This window comes from Anomalospiza imberbis, unplaced genomic scaffold, assembly GCF_031753505.1.
Source record: "Anomalospiza imberbis isolate Cuckoo-Finch-1a 21T00152 unplaced genomic scaffold, ASM3175350v1 scaffold_137, whole genome shotgun sequence".
NCBI lineage: Eukaryota > Metazoa > Chordata > Aves > Passeriformes > Viduidae > Anomalospiza > Anomalospiza imberbis.
In genome coordinates, this window is record NW_027099771.1 from 106,407 (window position 1) to 125,582 (window position 19,176).

The window sequence follows — 19,176 nt, forward strand, 5'->3', positions numbered from 1 at the left end:
TCCGTGTGAAGCTGGGAGCGGCTGCAGCTTTTCCACCGCAGCTCTCGCAGCCAATAAAGCATCCAGCCGCCACGCGGATGGATTTGGACGAATTCCCTGCCTCTTTGTTTCTTCCCTCACGCCGACGGCAAATCGCGGCCAACAGCCCACCCCGGAGCGCGACAGCAAAAGCGCCCGGAAACTGCGGCGAGCCCCGGCCCCGACGAAAAGCTGAGACGCCCAAGCCGGGTGTTCGGGAGCTGTCCGGGGCCGAGAAAAGTAAAGAGCTGCCGCGGACTATCTGTTGGCTGATGAGGGAGGGATCTGTGGCAAATTTAACTCATCAGAGTGCTGCTTGGAGATTGATGATAGAAGTGAAGTTATTAGAAACATTTCAAATGAAATACGAAAATTAGCATATGTAGGTACCCAAGAATGGACTCCCTTACTCAATTCCAACTGGTGGGATAACCTATGGTCTTTTAAGGGGGACTGGTGGAAAAAGGCAGCTTTCTTCACGGTGTGCACCCTGGCTGGTTTACTCTTTTTACCTTGTTTACTTCCCTGCTTGATTAAAATTGTAACATCTGCTGTGCAGACAAACCTGGAGATGGCTTTAAAGAAACCAGAAAAGATAATGAACTTAAATAATCAAGAACACAAAAACGCACGAGAAATTTATGACCAATACCAGAAATTAAGGAAAATCTATGCCGACGAACCAGAAACTGCAAATTGATGCGGGCTTGTAATACAAACCCGATCAAAGATAAAGAGGGGGGACTGTTATGAGTAAAAAATTGTTCATTTCTCAAAGGTTATGAAGTGTCACATTATGACAGGTTGCTAAGGAATTGTTAATTACCCCTTGTTCATCCCTTGTTAATTACTCTGTTGATCATTAACTGTTCATCTCCTGTTAGAAATTCTCTTTCTGTCGGGTTGGGTTTCACTGTCGCTGCTTCCTAGAAAATGGCTCCCAGGAAGTGACATCAGAAGCAGTATGCAAATGGAGGAAGGTGTCAAATTCAGCACCGAAAACCCCTGAAACAGCGAGCCACAAGGAAATTGAAGGACTCCAACCACTGTAAAGAGTGAGCAATTAATCCGAGTTTCTGCAGGAACCTTTCTAATGTCTCACTCTAACCAACAGAAACATCGGCTAGTATGAGGACCCGTGACTAGGAGTCAAATCCCGCCGGTCCCATGAGGATGGAATCCCTGGCTCGGCCTGCGTGCAAAGCGGACAAAGCTGCACTCCTCCTCCTCTGTGCCACTCTGGGAAGCAGCGGCGGCGTGCGCGTGACCCGTCGGGCCCCTACTCGAGCTGGTCACTTTCTAATAAAGGAACTTTAAAGGAGTACGATCTCCTGCACAAATTTATTTCACCCCTCAGCCCTTCCCCGGCCCCCTCAGCCCCCTCGCCCTCACTCACGCCCGCGGCACCGGCTTCCTCCGCCTGCGCCCCATGTACAGGGCCAGGCCGGCAGCGCCCGACCGCCGCTCCCTCAGGGCGAGAGGCGGCGAGAGCGGGAGCGAGAACGGCCCGGCCCCGGTGACGGGGGAGACGGGGCTGGACGGGATCTGGGGCTGCGGGGCGACTGGGAGCGGCGGGGCTGGGTGTGCGATAGAGGGCTTTGGGGGCTGAACAGGGAGTGGAGCTGAGGGACACAAAGGATGGTAGGTGCGAGGGACAGAGGGGGTTGATGAGGAAGGGAAGGGGGCCGAAAGAGGATTCGGGGCGCGAAGGGGCTGTGGGTGGCAGTGAGCAGGGGGCCATGGGTGGGTGGGGATGTGAGGGTGTTGATGGGGAGCTGGGGACCGGACCGGGGGTGCCAGTGGCTCGAACAATCCGCCTGGTGCTTTGGCAGTGATGGACAGAGCCGCCTGCCCGGTGCAGAAGAGTGCGCACACCCGAGGCTTGCAGATTTGCCATGTGGAGTAAGTCCTTATCATGCCAGTGTCCTCCCTCACGTAATGGCTCAGCTGTGAAAACTCCGTTCCCAAGTCTCGGGACAGTCACACATAAGCTGAAGGTACCCATCTCGACTGATGGGCCATCGTTAATTCAACTGTGCTCACCTGGAGACAGCTGCAGCATCTCCGAAGGTGTAAAGAGTCCCCGAGCGTCCCGTGATCCACAGTATTACCGGTGTGAAGCTCCCCGCCCCAGGGAGAGGTACAGGGGATGTTCCCACGTAGCCTCAGCAGAATAGAAACCCCACGCATGTGGTGTTTGTTGGACTGTTTCCCTTCAGCACTCGATGGATGTAGGCTGCAGTCACTTTCTCTCCACGCTCCCATCTTTTCCCTCTCTCCCCCTCACGTTTACGGTTAAATAAAGATCCATGCTATTGGCCCCAGCATATGGTGTCATTTACACCTTATTTTGGGCAGACGCATCACTGTAATCATTTTTAATCGTCAGATATTAACAACCATGTGTGCCAATGAGGAGTGTAAGCCTGCCTGTGAGTCCCACAACCCCACAGGGCAGTTTGGGGGTGCAAAGGGGGGACACTGTCACGCCTCTGCTACCGTGCATGCCCACAGTAGCTGGGGACAGTGACAACGGGAGTGTCACCCACCCAGCACCAGGGCCAGGCTTTTCTCAGCACTTGCTCAGTCAAGGAGGAAATGGAGACACATGGTTTTGGGTCAAAACAAACATCAGCACAAAGCAAATCGCCTTTTAATACATCGCCAAACGCAGGGGTGAGGCTCCGAACAGCTCTTTTCCCCTCTGCACCTTCCAGCTGCCACCAGCAGCACAAAGAAATCATGGAGCAGAAAATGAGACGCTGCCACCAGAACAGACTTTATCTGTACAGCCACGAGGTACAGAGAGATCAGACACCAGTGACAGAGCACGGGGCGGGGGGGGTCTGTCACAGCCCTAAGCAGAAGTGCCCCCATCTCTTGAAGCACTGGGAGCCCCTGGTACGCCCCCAGCACCGTCTCACAGGCACCAGAACAACAAGGGCTAGTGAGCAGAGTCTATCCTGCTGCTTTTTGGATCTGGATCATGGCCAGTCAACTCCTTGCCCGACCTAGGTGCTTCTCGAAGCCGCCTCAGAGTGGTCCAGCACGTTTCAGCATTGCTGTGCTCGCAGCCTGCAGAGAGGAGCTTGACCTTTCCCAGGCCCCACGAGCGGAGGCAAGGCTGGGCATGAAGGAAGAGACCCAGGGAGATGAGGCCACTCTACACCGGGACATGTGGGCTTGCTGCTGGCCCTGCGCTGATTACCTGATTGAATTTGATCCGTAAATGTTTAACACTGGTGTGCGAGGCAGATGCGATGCTCAGGTTGATGGGTGCATGAGGGGAAGGTGTGAATGTCCCCAAGAACTCTGATCTCTCTAACCCAAGGTTGCAAGTCAGTGTGGACTCAAATCATCCCCACCCTCCCCCCCAAAAAAAAATCTTTGCTTTTTTGTGGATTTCCCTGATGAATCTGCAAGACTTTGCTCTCATGGTGGGGAAAAAACAATTCATTCAAATCTTAGGTTACGTATATGGAAAAGGAAGAGAATTCAACAAAGCGGTTGTTCTGGGCTGCAGAACAATGGTTTGAGGGGCACCAAGTGGGTCTGAAGTGGAGAGGCAGCCAGTGGTCACTGCATCCCTCCCTGCCTTTCCTTCTCACTGCTTTGGCAAAACCACAGGGGGAAGCCCCACTCTTCTCTGTCCCACGGCACTGTGGAGCAGAGAAGAGGACGACAAGGACAAGCCAGTGACAAACCCAAGGGGAGCTCAGCTGGGCCTTCCCCACCCTGCATCCCAGTAAAGTCACAATGCCTGGTACCTACCTCTCCCAAACTCCCCTGGGAGGCTGCTGGAGAGCCCAAATCCCCAGGATGCCTCCACTCCCACCAACTCCACCTCTCACCGAGACCCTTCAATGCTGCTGAGCTTCTTGAAGTGCTTGGTAACATCTTTTCCAAAGGATTTGGATGGTCTCTGGAGGAGATGGAGAGCACAGGAGGAAAAGAGGCTCAGGCCAGCAGAGATGAAGCAGGGGACTAAACAGCAACATGACAAGGGTGGTCCAACACAGGAGATGAGGAGAGCATGCTGTTTTGTTGAGAAACAGCAGTTCAGGGCTGCCTGCCTGTGATGCAGCAGCTCCATCTGCAAGAGGCTGCCCCAACCACATGGATGTGCTTGCAAGCAATGTCCTTCCTTGGACCCCAGAAGCCCACAAGCCTCCCCAGTGGCACAGCTGCATCTCCCTGAAAGACTTCTCACGGAACAAAAAGTCCAAACCACTTCATCTCAGACTGCCTGACGGCATTGGAAGACAAAATGCTGAGAGACCAGGGGGCACGGGGCACAGCTGGCAGGTATGAGAAGAGCTCACGGCTGCTGGTGGCTTTCCAAGACAGGGCTCCGGTTCACATGGAGCCCCAAACCAGGCTGCCCACAAAGGATGGTGTGGCTGCACTCCTGGCAGACCTCCACAGGAGCCGGGCACCCCTCAGGTCCTGCAGCCCTCGCACCTCCCCTTGAGCTGGATCTCACAGGTTCAGAGGGGCTGCCCAGCTGAGAAGGGAACTGATGGGCAGCCAGGACCCTGCCCGGAGCACAGGGGTGCTCCTGCATCCACCTTCACGGGAGAGCTGCTGAGCACCTTGAAGCCGAGCCCGGTGAGGAGGAGGGTGCTCCAGGGTGGTTCTCAGCAGGGCAAGGCAAAGAGCCTGGCTGCTGGGGAAGGGATTCTTTAGCAGCATCCCTCAGGAAGTTGCTCTCCTGCCAAAAAGGCTGTTTCCATACTGGCACTTGGACAGCACAATGCAGTCCATCTGGTGGGTGCTGGGATCCATGCTGGAGTTCAGCAGGAGTCCGCTGTGCTGCGCTGGCCCTGCCCATGGCTCCTCTGAGGAGCTGCCCCAGCCTGTGGGAGCCACAGCTGTGAGAACCCCTTGTCCTCTCGGAGCACTGCCTGCTCCCCCTCCCAGGAAAAGCTGGGTTCTACGTGGGCTACCAGGGGCTGTTTGGGGAAGCCGCCATGCCCTGGCTGCTGCCTGCCTCCTAAGGGTGCAGGGAGAGCAGCCTCCACATCATAGAGCTTCCCATCCCCGGAGAACAGGGACTCATGCAAGCCCTGGGCAGGGCAAGGAAAAGACTGGGAGGGGGGTGGCCACCACAGCCAAGCCCCTGGGGAATTCTCAGGACTGCCACCTGGCAGAGTCTGGGACTCCACGTATGCTCCTGCAGCTCCCAGCTCTTTTGGAACTATGGCCAGCGAAGCCCCCGATGGGCAACTGAATGGGTTTGCTTGGAGGAGGACATTGTGCCACAGTCACCAACGTGTTTGAGTGCAACGGGGGTGTTTTGGTCCGGAGCTCCAGGATGCAGATAGGCAGGAGGAGTGTGGCAATGGCAAAGAAAGCACTTTGGGGACTTGTCTGCTGCTGACTTTTGCTGACCAAGGAGGAACTTCAGGCCCCCATGGAAATTCAAGGCCTTACAGGGATTAGAAAACGTGGGTGTGAAGCAAACAGGCTGGTGGGGACTTGCTGTGCTCTCACCCCTATGGGACACAAGTGGCTCTGGGGGAACACCCTGCAGGCACAGGAGGAGCAGAAGGGTGTCTCAGCATTACCAAGAATCCCAAGGAGTTATCCAGCAGGCAGCGGAAGCGGCAGGTGAAGCTCCTCTCCACCAAGGATTGCTTCTCAGCATGGAGGTGCTGGGGGCTGGACGTGGCGCTGCGTCTGGCAAGCAGCGGCTGCTCAGGGGGAAAAGCTGGAAAAGCAAAATGAAGTTTTCCAAACTGTGCTGCACACCCTGAGCTCACGGATCAGAGCTGCTCAAGTGAACCCCTGCAGGGATCAGCCTGGCACTCACTGTCAGCAGCATGCAGTGGGGTCCTCTGCAGCTGGTGGCGGAAGACGGCCCTGTCGCCCACACGGATCAGCTCGTACACGCTCTGGTGGATGAGATCCGACTGGAACGACAAAACAGAATAGTGTCTGCTCCTGGACAGCCGGGCAGAGGTGTCGGGAAGAGGACACGGCAGAAGGTTTCCCTTCCTGGGTGCTAAAAGTGCAGGATTGAGTGTAAAGAACAGGCAAACTCCAGCTCCTTCCCCTGACACAGGAGCTGCTGCCCTTTGGGAAACTTTGCTCTCCATCTGCATCTCCTTCCCACACCAGGACTGCATCCATCTGTTTCCAGCCAGGAAAACATGGTGCTCACCTGGTGGAAGCCCAAGTAGTCCTGCACGGAAGGGGAGATGTAGAAGATGTAGCCGTCTCCAGTCACGGTGATGACAAATCCATTGAGTGCCTGAAAGCAAAAGTTCAGTCCAAACTTACTCTGTTTGAGGGCTGTTGAGGGCTTCTCTGCGGGTGTTTGCAGGGGGTTGGGGTTGGGGGACGTGTTGGGGAAGGAGTTGTCTGGAAGGTGAGAGGTCTAGGCTGGAAACTGAGTCAGCTTGAAGGCAGCATTTGTGGTTAAGCACAGCTTTGCTTATGGAGGGCAGAAGAAATATCTGTGAACTAGTTCTGTTCATGGTCCTGATTCTCCTGCAGGGAACAAGATGGGAGAGCTGTACTTTATTGGCCACTTAGGTATCTCTACTGGGGGAGGATGAGCCCTTTTTCCATCTACTCATTTGTTTGGGCTACTTTTGTAACACTTAATGGACTTTCATTCCTTGAGAGCTTTTATTCCTTAAGAGAATGACGATATTATCATCCCTTCATTGAAAACCATTTGCACACCAAAGAATGGTCTTCTTTTTGCCTCTGTATAGTGCTATGTTTCCAGAGTGACTTTCAATGGAATGTGTTAAGGCAAACGAGTTGCTGCTTTTAGATGGGAACAAACTTCCAAATCATTCACATTCCCCAGCAATCTCTATTCATTTCAGAAGTTTGCAAATTTTGGAACTACTCCAGTGGCCCAATGAGAAGTAAAGCCTTCCTGAACTGAGGATTCTTAAATGGCCTGATCCCGCAGAGCAGGGCAGGGTTTGCTGATGGTTTGAGCTGCTCCTAAAGATCCTGTTGGGCTGTCTTAGACACCTGGGGCCAGGGATTCCTTCCAACCTTGGCCACTAAGGGTGGGCTGGGGGCGGCCCCACAGCTGAAGAGGTGTAGGAATATAAAAAGGTAAAAGACACTTTCCAAAGCTGAGAAAGGCTGGGAAATTTCTACACCTTCTGAGAAAGCTAGGAAGTTAAGAACCAAGTGAATACATTGATATTTATCATAAGGAACAAGAAAGAACAAGAACGTATTGATAGCTCAAGATGTGGAAAGTCCTAGATATATGCTTTGCAAAGATAGAACAAGTTTCCACCTTAAAGAATGAATTATTGTGTATTGTTTGAGGTTCATAGAAGTCCTTTTGTCAATGTTTAACCCACGTGGGTCCTTTTCTAATTGCTTAGAGTATAATGACTTTACACGTTTTCTTTTATGCTGTTGGTTCAAAGAATGTGTAGAAAAAGGCTTTGCATGGGCTGCCATCTTGTCTGTGATCTGTGTTTGCATGGATGTTGTCATTTTCCTGTGCCTCTTTCTTTTTGCTTGTATGATGCAGACAGATAATAAATCACAAGTCTGCAACCAGTCAGGGTCCCGTCCCGTTTGTGAGACACGGACCGATCCGGCAGAAAGAGGCAGCGAGCAGCCCGTGTTTGTAGAAGGCCTAGGGATGCACGTCTGAGCCTCCACCTGGAAACACACTTGGGGGAATACGAGCTAGAGCTGGAGTGCCTGTCCTGAAAGGACCTGAAGTCTTTCAGCCTTGCCAGCGTTTCTTGAGGGTGTGTTGGTGTTCCCCAGAAAAGCTGCACGTTTGGGGAAACGCCTTTGGAGGAAAGGGGCTTGCTTCTCAAGGAAAGTGCTTCCCAGGGAGCTCCCAGTGAGGTAGGTGCGAGTATCCCCCTTTGGCTCTCTGTGCTCCTTTCAGTCCTTGAAGGCCCATTGCACTTGGCAGAGGGGCAGGAAGAAGGCTGTGAAGAGCAGGTTTGGCATCCACCTGGACCTGCCGAGACCAAGCCAAGCACCTGCAGCAGGATGTGTTACCCCCCTTTGGACAGAGGTGCGAGCAGAACCGTCTCTGTCCCGCTGTGAGCCCCAAAGCTCTCTGTGGGAGCTGTGAATTAAAAGGCCTTTACACACACCCTTTTCACATCTTCCCTGTCTGCTGTTGTCCCAGATCGAAAAAAGCAAGATGTATTCTATTTGCCATCTGTATGGCAGTTGTCTTGTGTGAAGTGGGCAGTTGTTCCTTATCTCTTCCACAATCAATCCTCCCTCCGGAAAGACATCTGCTGATAGTGGGCCACTGCAAGACTGAAAAGAACTGTAACATGCCATTGTGAGATGCTCCGCCCAGAGGGAGGAGCCAAGCATCCCTACCTGCATGTATGGTCTTGAATAGCTGTGCCCAGGAGCACAGCTATTTCTGCGCTGGATTTTCCCAGAGGAACAGCTGCCTCTTCCACTGCCTCTTCAGAGGAAGACTGCACCCTTTTCCACAAGATCACTTCTCCAACAGAACCACACCTGACACTCCGGGAGGACTGCAGCCACAATTCCAATTGGACTGCTACCAACACCCTGTCCACCAGGGTGTCAGGTTGTATTCTGACTCTGTCAGTGCTGTTTTAGTTCACTGCATTGTGTATTTTATCTGTTATTTTCTTCCCTAAGAAAGAACTGGTATTCCTGCTCCCATATTTTTGCCTGGGAGCTCCCCTTAATTTCAAACTTGGAACAATTCAGAGGGAAGAGGTCTACATTTTTCCATTTCAGGGGAGGTTGCTGCCTTCCTTAGCAGACACCTGTCTTTCCAAACCAAGACAGCTGGGTTTCAGCTCTTGGCAATATGCATTTGCCTCCTGCTTGGAGGGAGCTGCTGTGGCCCAGGGCCAGCACAGAGCTGGGCTGGGTGGGCCAGGCAGCGTGGAGAGTCTTGGCTGATCTTGGTGCGTGCCTGGCCTCAGAAAGGCTTGGAAGGTTTGCCTCCCAAAGTGTCCTGCTCATTGGCTCTCCCTGTGCATCTTGGAGAGCACAAGGTGGGCATTTCTGGCAGCTGGGCATCAGCAGGCCTTACAATGGGGGCGTGTTGTGGAGCGAGCCCAGCTGAGGTACCCTGAGAGGAGCCCAGTGCTCCTTGCTCCTCTCTGCTGACACGGGAGCGTCTGTCTGCTTTCGGGATGGCCCTGGCTGCGTGAGGGGTGCTACGTGGACACGAGACAGCCGGTCCTGTCCCGCTGGGTCCCAGCAGTGCCTCGCAGCAGTCCTGCATCCACGTCAGGATGCTGGCCAAGAGAGGCCCTGGCAGCTGAGGCAGCTGATTTTAAGCTTGTGCAGATACACACAGGGGATGGCCAACAGTGTTCCCTCAGGGTACAGCAGTCCTGAGGGGCCTCCCCAGAGCTGCCTGATGCCGCCCACTCCCTGTGGCACCAGTTGCTTTCCTGTGGAATGTTCTACCTGCCCCAAGAGTACAGAGGGAGCTGGAAAAAGAGCTTGCCAGGCTGCTCTCAATCCTTTACCAGCAGCCCTGGCTGAGTGGAGAAGTCCGAGCTGAGCGCAGATGTGCCAATGGGAAAGCTGTGCACAGGAAGGCTCGGTGGGAAGGATGAGCCAGGATCCATAGGCCTGGCAGCCTGAGCTTGCTGCCAGGGAATTCCTCGGAGAAGATCCTTCAGAGTGCCATTCCACGGCACATGCAGGGAACCAGGGGGTCTGCTGGATGGTGGGAAAGCTTTGAGGAGGGACGGGGACAGCTGGGGGTCCTGGCGGGCTGTTGAGGGCTTCTCTGCGGGTGTTTGCGGGGCGTTAGTGTTGGGGAGCGTGTTGGGGAAAGAGGTGGCTGGAAGGTGAGAGGTCTAGGCTGGAATTTGAATCAGCTTGAAGGCAGCATTTGTGGTTTAGCGCTGCTTTGCTTATGGAGGGCAGAAGGAATATCTGTGACTATTTCCGTTCATGGTCCTGATTCTCCTGCAGGGAACAAGATGGGAGAGCTGTACTTTATTGGCGACTTAGATATCTCTACTGGGGTGGATGAGCCCTTTTTCCATCTACTCATTTGTTTGGGCTACTTTTGTAACACTTAATGGACTTTCAATCCTTGAGAGCTTTTATTCCTTAAGAGAATGATGATATTATCATCCCTTCATTGAAAACCATTTGCACACCAAAGAATGGTCTTCTTTTTGCCTCTGTATAGTGCTATGTTTCCAGAGTGACTTTCAATGGAATGTGTTAAGGCAAACGAGTTGCTGCTTTTAGATGGGAACAAACTTCCAAATCATTCACATTCCCCAGCAATGGCTATTAATTTCAGAAGTTTGCAAATTTTGGAACTACTCCAGGGGCCCAATGAGAAGTAAAGCCTTCCTGAATTGAGGATTCTTAAATGGCCTGATCCCGCAGAGCAGGGCAGGGTTTGCTGATGGTTTGAGCTGCTCCTAAAGATCCTGTTGGGCTGTCTTAGACACCTGGGGCCAGGGATTCCTTCCAACCTTGGCCACTTAGGGTGGGCTGGGGGCGGCCCCACAGCAGGTGGCAACAGTGTGTGCAAGGGCCCTTTGTGACACGCTGCAGCATGGTCACCATGGCATGGAACGGGACAGGGTGTCCAAGGGCCCTGCCTTTGTGACACGTGGGGACATAGGAGCTGGCGGTGACAAGAGCACGCCACAGTGCTCGGAGCAGGCGACGGGACAGGACGGGACAGAGCGGTGTCGTGAGGAGCCCCCGCACAGCGCGCTCGTTTGTGTCTGACCCGGAGCTTTCCCGAGGCGTTATTCCTACAGGTGACCTCGTGGCAGGACGTCGGGACTTGGCAGCCCGTGGCCTTCCCGAGGCTTTTCTTTTGCAGGTGCCCGCGTAGCCAGACTGAGGGAATTGGCGACCACAATCCTTAACGAGGAGTCTCCTGTCATTGTGGCAGGAGCCCTCCAGACCAGAGTGCAGGACTTGCTGTCCTGCAGCCTTGCTGAGGTTTCTCTGTCTCAGGTGCCTTCAAGGCACAACTACACAACTTGTTGACTCAGAACATCACCCTGCCATCTTCCTTGAAGGTGCCCTCAAGGTCATACTCTGGCATGGCAAACAGATTTCTCAGTGTGTTCAAAGTGTTCAGGAAGAAAAAAAAGGAAGACCCTGGAGCTGCCCCAGCACAAGAGCATGAAGAACTGGAGCAGTTCCAGCCACCGCAGGATGGTGAGTTGCAGAGCTGGGCCACAGGGCTGATGGCTGCAGCCAGCTTGGCCCCATCCCATCCCATCCCATCCCATCCCATCCCATCCCATCCCATCCCATCCCATCCCCTGGGGACATGCCCATGGACAGGATGGAAGAGGGGCCAGGCAGACACCCTGCAGTGGCCGTGCTCCATCCCCTGGGGCATCCCTGGCTGCCCCTGCTTGGGGAGCGCGGGGCTGGGCTGTGTTCTCCGGCCTCTCCCGCAGCCCCTCAGCTCTGGCTGCGCTCGCTCTTTGCCAGGTGCAGCCCTGGACCCGACACAAGAGCAGGAACCCAGCCGTGGCCGCTTCCGCAGAAGCCTGAAGGTACCAGCAGCCATCCCCACCTGGGCTGGGCCTGCTGTCACTGCTCAGCCGAGCACCACGCTTGGAGCACTCCATGGAACACTCCGGGCTTCCCTGTCCTTTGTTCTCCTGCAGATGTTCCGGAAGTTCCTGCGCATTCGGCGTAGAAAGACCGGCAGCACAGCAGCTGAGGGCCCAGCCGAGCCTGACTCGGGGCTGACCGAGCTCCAGGCTGAGCCTGATGTCAGCCCGGATTCGGCTGAGCGCTCAGAAGACTCTGACGCCTCAGCGACTGAAACCTGGGCAAAGGCTCTTAGCTCGTCAATGACTGAGGTTGTGGCCATCACAAACAGGGACAATGAAGAGACTCAGGGCCTTACAAATACTGACACCACACCTGCTCCCATTCTGATTCAGGAACTCATATTCAACTATTTCAAGGAACCTAGTGTTTCTGCTCACAAGCAGCAGGTAAACAGCCTGGCTCCACACCTGGAGGCCAGCCGGGATCGCGTGTCCCCTCAAGCCAGGGTCTCTGGGCCCCCTCAGGCTTTGAGGCCAGCACAGTGTGGTGGGAAGGGAAGCACTTCTTGGGGGAAGCTGGGGAAGTTGCTCCCTTGAACAGTGCTCCAAGTCTTCCCTATGCCTCCTCCAGGTGCCAGCCAAGGTGAAGAACATCCACCAGAGTCTCGTCACCTACGTCTCTGTGGATGCCAGGCTGCAAATTGACCTTGTGAGGCTGGCTGAAGAACACCCTGCTGACGTGGTGCTGACCCTCCTGCGCTGTGCCCCAACGTGTGACAGGTACAGGGCCCACGAGCCTGGAGAGCTCAGGGCTCAGCAGCCTTTAGGGCCCGTGGCCCTGCACAGCCTGTCCCATGGGGTCTGCCAGACAGGCAGAGAGGCCCAGGACCCTCGGGCCCCTCTGTTTCCTGAGCCTGCTGCCAGTGCTCCTTCCCTGCCCTTCAGGGCTCCAGGGCTCTGTCACCTGGGCCCCCACAGCTGCACAGGGCATGGTGCTGTGACTGACATGGCCCTGACACAGAGCTCTGATCCCACAGAGCTGCTGCAGTGCTGTGGAGAGCCATAGGCTCATCGGGACCAGCAGTGGAGAAAGTGCTGTCAACACTGCTCTGTGTGATGGAGGACTGGCCTCTGACCAGAATGTGCACCTCTGATGGGGACAACGAGGACATTTTTTCCCTGGCTGTGAGTTTCTGGAACTGGCCTTTGCTCACCCCCAGGTCGCCTCTCCAGCAGCTCTCCATCCTCTCCACGCCGCAGGCGCTGGGCTGAAACCTGGGCTCGGGGCAGGCTCAGGGGGCACCAGGCCTTCTGCTCCCCTGCGTCTGCCCTTGGGCCCTGCCCCATGGACACCTCGGCACTGAGCCCTGCCTTGGGCTGCTTCTCTTGCAGGCAACTCTGGTGATCTGGGTGATTGTCCAGGTGCCTGAGTGCCACGAGGCATTGATCCTTTATTCCTCCCGCCTGTTTGTGGCACTGCTCTTCCATGTTGTCATCACCACACAGCAGATGCCACCAGAGGAAGTTGATAACTTCTGGAGAGCATGCCAGGAGGAACACCGCCTTCCCAGCAAGCCCAACAGGTCCCAGTCCTCCTGTCCTTCCCGTGCCCTTGTGGCCAGTGCCAGTGCTCCCAGTGTGACCTGGGCTTTTCTCTGCACACAGGTTTGCCGTGCAGGTCATGAAGGCTCTGCTCGGCCGACTGTGGTGTGACAATGTGGTGGAGGCTATGGAGCACATGGGTGGCTGGGACACGCTGCTGTGTGCTGACTCCCAGCACTACGCCGTGGGTCTGTTGGCCAGGTGAGACCCCCTTCTCCCCACTGCCCCCAGCATTTGTGCCCTGTGCCCCACACAGTCCCTGTGGTCCTGGGCCAGAGGGGCTCGTCACCAAAGGACGGCCAAGAAGAATGGAAAAGGCTGAGAGAGGAGGGTGCCCAGGAGGGACTGTTTCTCAAAGCGCCCACATCCCCTCCAGGGATGCTGGGGAATGACCAGACCTCTGTGAGTCAGTCCTGGGAGAGGTTTGGTCTCCCCACCTCAGGGCTTTGGTGCCTTTTTCCCCACTGCCAGGGAGATGCTCTGCGTTTTTATGCCTTTGTGCTCTCGCATCACAATCCACATGCTTCGGCATCTCAGCAGGGAGGACCCGTGTTGGGATCTTCCCTTCCTGGCATTCCTTGTGGAGGTGAGCCTGTTGGCCAGCGCTGCCTCGCTGAGCTGCCTCCCAGCTCTCTGCCCTCTCGTAGCCACAGCTGCCAGGACGGTGCCCACGCCCTGTGCTGCTGCCTGGGCCCAGCCCTGTGCGGTTCTGGGCTCCTGCCGGCCGGGTCCCCTGTCACTGCCCTGTGCCTTTCAGGTCCTCCAGCGCCTAGACTTGAGTAAATGTGGTGGCAGCGTCCTGAGGATCACGTCAAGGTACCTTCAGGGTGAATGCAGTCAGAGGCGTCGCCTGGCGCTCAGAGGCCTCGTGGTGCCCAGCAAGGATCCCTCGATGGTGAGAAGGGGGCAGCGGCTGAAGCTGCGCTGGGCAAAGCAGCCCCTTGGGCTGGCAGGGCTTCAGGAGCTGAGGCAGCTGCTGCCAGCTCTCCTGCCTCACCTGCCCCGCTGCTTTGGGACAGGCCTTTGGCCTGCGGGCCCTGCAGCAGCAGGGTGGGGCTGCAGAGCCAGGGCGGTGTTGGCCATGCAGCCGTCCATGGCTTTCCAGCACAGCCTTGTGTTCCACACAGGCCAGTAGGATGCGCAATGTATCTCAAAGCCTTCTGGGGCTGCTGGGTGATGCAGATGGAGAGGTGGTCAGCATGAGCCTCCATGTGTTCACGAACATGCTCCAGCACAAACACATCGTGGTATCCAGCACCACTGCTCCGAAGCTGGCTGAGGCACTCCTTCTGCTCTTTGACCACGTAAGGCTCTGCATCCTGAGCCGCAGGCATCGGGTGCTTCCCAGAAACTTTGTGCCCTGTGGATTTTCAGGCCATTGCCCAGGTGGGCCTGGAGTAGCTGGTGTAGGTCTTTTCTTTTCCTCTAGGACAACAGCCACGTGCAGTTGCTCTCCATTCAACTCTTCCGTACAGTGATGGAATCAGTAGTGGATGAGGGAAAAAAGCCCCTGAAGACAATTGTGAACAGGAACCTGTACGCACTTTTAATCTACTGTCATGATGAGAACTGTCACGTGGCAAAGGTGAGCATTCCTATGATGCTGGGAGGGGGCTCGGCTGCCTCCTGCCCTGGCGCCTGGTGGGCTTCAGCCTCCTCCAGGCCTTGGCACAGGGACACAGGTCCATGGGCTTTGTGGCCATCTCTGGGTCTCTGCTGCTCTCCAGGCCTCTCGGGAAACACTGCTTTGTGCGGCCAAGTTCCTGGAGAGGAGGAATCTCGAGCAGCTGGTGGAGAAGGGGAATCTGTGGAAGTTCGCTGAGGTCCTGGTAAGGACGGCCTGGAAGCCCCAGGCTCAGCCTGGAGAAGCCCCCTGAGCGCGGTGCTGGGTGTGTGGGCTGGCAGCTGTGCCCCTGCCCGGTGCTGCACCCAGAGGCCACGCGGGCTCTTCTCCAGGCTCCCGTGGGCCCCAGCCGGGTGCCCATGGAGCCCCGGCCCAGCGGGGCTGCGGGGCGGCCCCGCGGCTCCTCGGGCAGCAGCCGGCCCTCTGCCCCCTCCAGAGCCCGGCGCCAGCGGCTGCTGGCCGGGCCTCAGGGCTGTGCGGGCAGGGGAGGCCGGGGCAGGGCGCAGGGAGCGCCTGGCCCAGGGGCCGAGCCCGCGCCAACCCTTCCCTCCTGCCGCTCTCTCCAGCTGGAAGAGGACAGGAGCCGAGTGGCCGAGCTCCTGCGCCGGGCCCTGCCCTACCTGCAGAGCCCACAGGAGCCCCTGCGAGAGGCGGCCGTCAGGTTCATGGGTGAGCCACGAGCCCGGGCTCCCTCCCTGCCCCGCCTCAGCTCGGCCCCAGCCGCGGCTGCTGCCCCGGCAGCGCCATCCGGGCCCGGCGCCGTGGAGCCCCGCCTGGCCTCGGCGCTGCTGCCGCCCTCCGGCAGCCGTGCCCTGGGGCGGCAGCGTGCGGCAAGGGCCCGGGCTGAGCCCTGCCGGGCCACCAGGGCGTGTGGCCACAGGGCTGGCAGCGCCGCTGGCAGGGAGCTGTGCCGCTGGGGCCAAGATGAACTCTTTGTTCTCAGAGATGGCCGGCTTTCCCATGATGAGGGGGCAGCAGGAAGAGCTCCATGCCCTCAGTCAGGGTGAGTGAGGGCAGCGGGCTGTCAGCGGGGGCTGGCGGGGGGAGAGCTGCATTGCTTGGGCAGGGAGTGGGAATTTCTGCCCCAGCTCTGGCGGGTTTCACTCCCTGTGTGGAGGAGAGGTGGCGTGGGCAGAGCACACAGGGATTTCAGGGACATGGGTGGAATTTGTGGCCAGCAGCTTGCTGCTGACCTGTTGCCAACACCTCTCTCTTGGCCTTGGCAATTGTTGGGGGAGGTGGCCGTGGCAGAACGGTCTCCTCAGGTCACTGCAGATCCAGGCTCTGACCATGGCTCTCTTGCTCTCTGTTCCAGGCCTTCAGTCTCCAAAGAATAATACCACCCCATCCTGCTCTGACATTGAAATTCAAGCCCAGTTAGGCCTAGAAGATGAAGAAATTGGGTTGCTTTCTGGATCCGGTGAACCAGTGCCCCAAGAGCAGCACCAGGAGACACTGAAGAGGACACCACCTCCCATTGCCACTGGGGCTCCAGGCACAGCTGATGATTGATACAGCTGAGCCTCTGGGAAGCTCACATGGCTTCAGCCCTCTCCCTGCCTGTAGATATAGCTCCCTCCCTCCAGCCCTCACACACTGTCCATCCACTTTTTCCCCTCCATTCTCCCTCCATTTTCACAGCTCCATCTCACCAGCCCTCAGATCATGCCCATTCCTGTGTTTTCCTTCCGCTTTTCCTTTTGACAGCTCCATAATGCAAGCCCTCAGCCCTGCCCATTCCCTTTTTTCCCCTCCCAGCTCGTCCCTTAGTTTCATTTTCCATTAATAAAGAGTTTGGCTTCTTCACTTTGCCTCCATCTCTGTGGAGCTGAAGCGACGCAAATCCCGAGCCCTGGGGCACACAGGCCCCTGCTGCCGTCCTTTTCCATGCCATGGTTTGTGCACACACACAGAGGAACGAGGGCAGATCAGGCTGGAAAGGTGCCTGTGCTGAAATTCCACAAGGCTGTGGAGCTGCAGATCTTGCTGAGCACCCTGGAGCCCCTGGAATTTGGAAGAGCCAACCTGAGTATGCTCTGAACCCAGCTGTGAGGGATTCCATGGCAAGCATCCACAGAGGGCAAAGGAGCTTGGAATGCTGGAAATTTTCAAGAATAGCTTCCTGAAAGCACAGCAGTGCTCCATCCCTGTACAGGATGAGGAAGAGGGCAGAACCAGCGACCATCCGGGCTTAACAGGGAGCTTTGGGTGTGCCTGAGGGCAAATGAAGCAGCAGCGCGGTGCCCGAGACTCGGACGCGCGACCGTGCCAGTGCCTGGAGCGCTGTCAGGCAGTGCCGGGATCCTGGGTGTGGTTCTGGTCCCCACAAGTGAGGAATGGCAGCCCTAGGCTCAGAGCCAGTCAGAAAGCCAACCAAGTGAGCCCACAGGGAGGGCACCCTTCCAGTTTCTCTTGGGCATGGCCGCAAAACAGCCCCTGCTGCTTCTTCCTCCGCCTGTGTTTGGGGTGTGCTGGTGGCAGAGGCAGCCAGGTTGGACTCTGCTTTCCAAAGCCTGTTGGGAGCAGGCATGAAAAACACTGCGTGCTGGAAGGTGCTGGCAAGAGCGTCCCGTGGGAACAGGGCTCTGGGCTCTGGCCGGGAACAGCCTGGTTTTGGTGCCGTGAGCGCAGGCAGGAGTTGAGGCAGCTGAAGAGGTGTAGGAATATAAAAAGGTAAAAGACACTTTCCAAAGCTGAGAAAGGCTGGGAAATTTCTACACCTTCTGAGAAAGCTAGGAAGTTAAGAACCAAGTGAATACATTGATATTTATCATAAGGAACAAGAAAGAACAAGAACGTATTGATAGCTCAAGATGTGGAAAGTCCTAGATATATGCTTTGCAAAGATAGAACAAGTTTCCATCTTAAAGAACGAATTATTGTGTATTGTTTGAGGTTCATAGAAGTCCTTTTTGTTTATGTTAAACCCACGTGGGTCCTTTTCTAATTGCTTAGAGTATAATGACTTTACACCTTTTCTTTTATGCTATTGGTTCAAAGAATGGGTATAAAAAGGCTTTGCATGGGCTGCCATCTTGTCTGTGATCTGTGTTTGCATGGATGTTGTCATTTTCCTGTGCCTCTTGCTTTTTGCTTGTATGATGCAGACAGATAATAAATCACAAGTCTGCAACCAGTCAGGGTCCCGTCCCGTTTGTGAGACACGCACCGATCCGGCAGAAAGAGGCAGCGAGCAGCCCGTGTTTGTAGAAGGCCTGGGGCTGCACGTCTGAGCCTCCACCTGGAAACACACTTGGGGGAATACGAGCTAGAGCTGGAGTGCCTGTCCTGAAAGGACCTGAAGTCTTTCAGCCTTGCCAGCGTTTCTTGAGGGTGTGTTGGTGTTCCCCAGAAAAGCTGCACGTTTGGGGAAACGCCTTTGGAGGAAAGGGGCTTGCTTCTCAAGGAAAGTGCTTCCCAGGGAGCTCCCAGTGAGGTAGGTGCGAGTATCCCCCTTTGGCTCTCTGTGCTCCTTTCAGTCCTTGAAGGCCCATTGCACTTGGCAGAGGGGCAGGAAGAAGGCTGTGAAGAGCAGGTTTGGCATCCACCTGGACCTGCCGAGACCAAGCCAAGCACCTGCAGCAGGATGTGTTACCCCCTTTTGGACAGAGGTGCGAGCAGAACCGTCTCTGTCCCGCTGTGAGCCCCAAAGCTCTCTGTGGGAGCTGTGAATGAAAAGGCTTTTACACACACCCTTTTCACATCTTCCCTGTCTGCTGTTGTCCCAGATCGAAAAAAGCAAGATGTATTCTATTTGCCATCTGTATGGCAGTTGTCTTGTGTGAAGTGGGCAGTTGTTCCTTATCTCTTCCACAATCAATCCTCCCTCCGGAAAGACATCTGCTGATAGTGGGCCACTGCAAGACTGAAAAGAACTGTAACATGCCATTGTGAGATGCTCCGCCCAGAGGGAGGAGCCAAGCATCCCTACCTGCATGTATGGTCTTGAACTTCTGGCCCAGGAGCACAGCTATTTCTGCGCTGGATTTTCCCAGAGGAACAGCTGCCTCTTCCACTGCCTCTTCAGAGGAAGACTGCACCCTTTTCCACAAGATCACTTCTCCAACAGAACCACACCTGACACTCCGGGAGGACTGCAGCCACAATTCCAATTGGACTGCTACCAACACCCTGTCCACCAGGGTGTCAGGTTGTATTCTGACTCTGTCAGTGCTGTTTTAGTTCACTGCATTGTGTATTTTATCTGTTATTTTCTTCCCTAAGAAAGAACTGGTATTCCTGCTCCCATATTTTTGCCTGGGAGCTCCCCTTAATTTCAAACTTGGAACAATTCAGAGGGAAGAGGTCTACATTTTTCCATTTCAGGGGAGGTTGCTGCCTTCCTTAGCAGACACCTGTCTTTCCAAACCAAGACAGCTGGGTTTCAGCTCTTGGCAATATGCATTTGCCTCCTGCTTGGAGGGAGCT

At 55.7% G+C, this 19,176-nt stretch overlaps 1 pseudogene; it reads right to left on the minus strand.

The window, feature by feature from the left end:
* Nucleotides 1-4,655: 4,655 nt before the first annotated feature.
* On the minus strand, nt 4,656-8,361 carry LOC137466101 (uncharacterized; annotated as a pseudogene).
* Between the last annotated feature and the right edge of the window lie 10,815 nt (nt 8,362-19,176).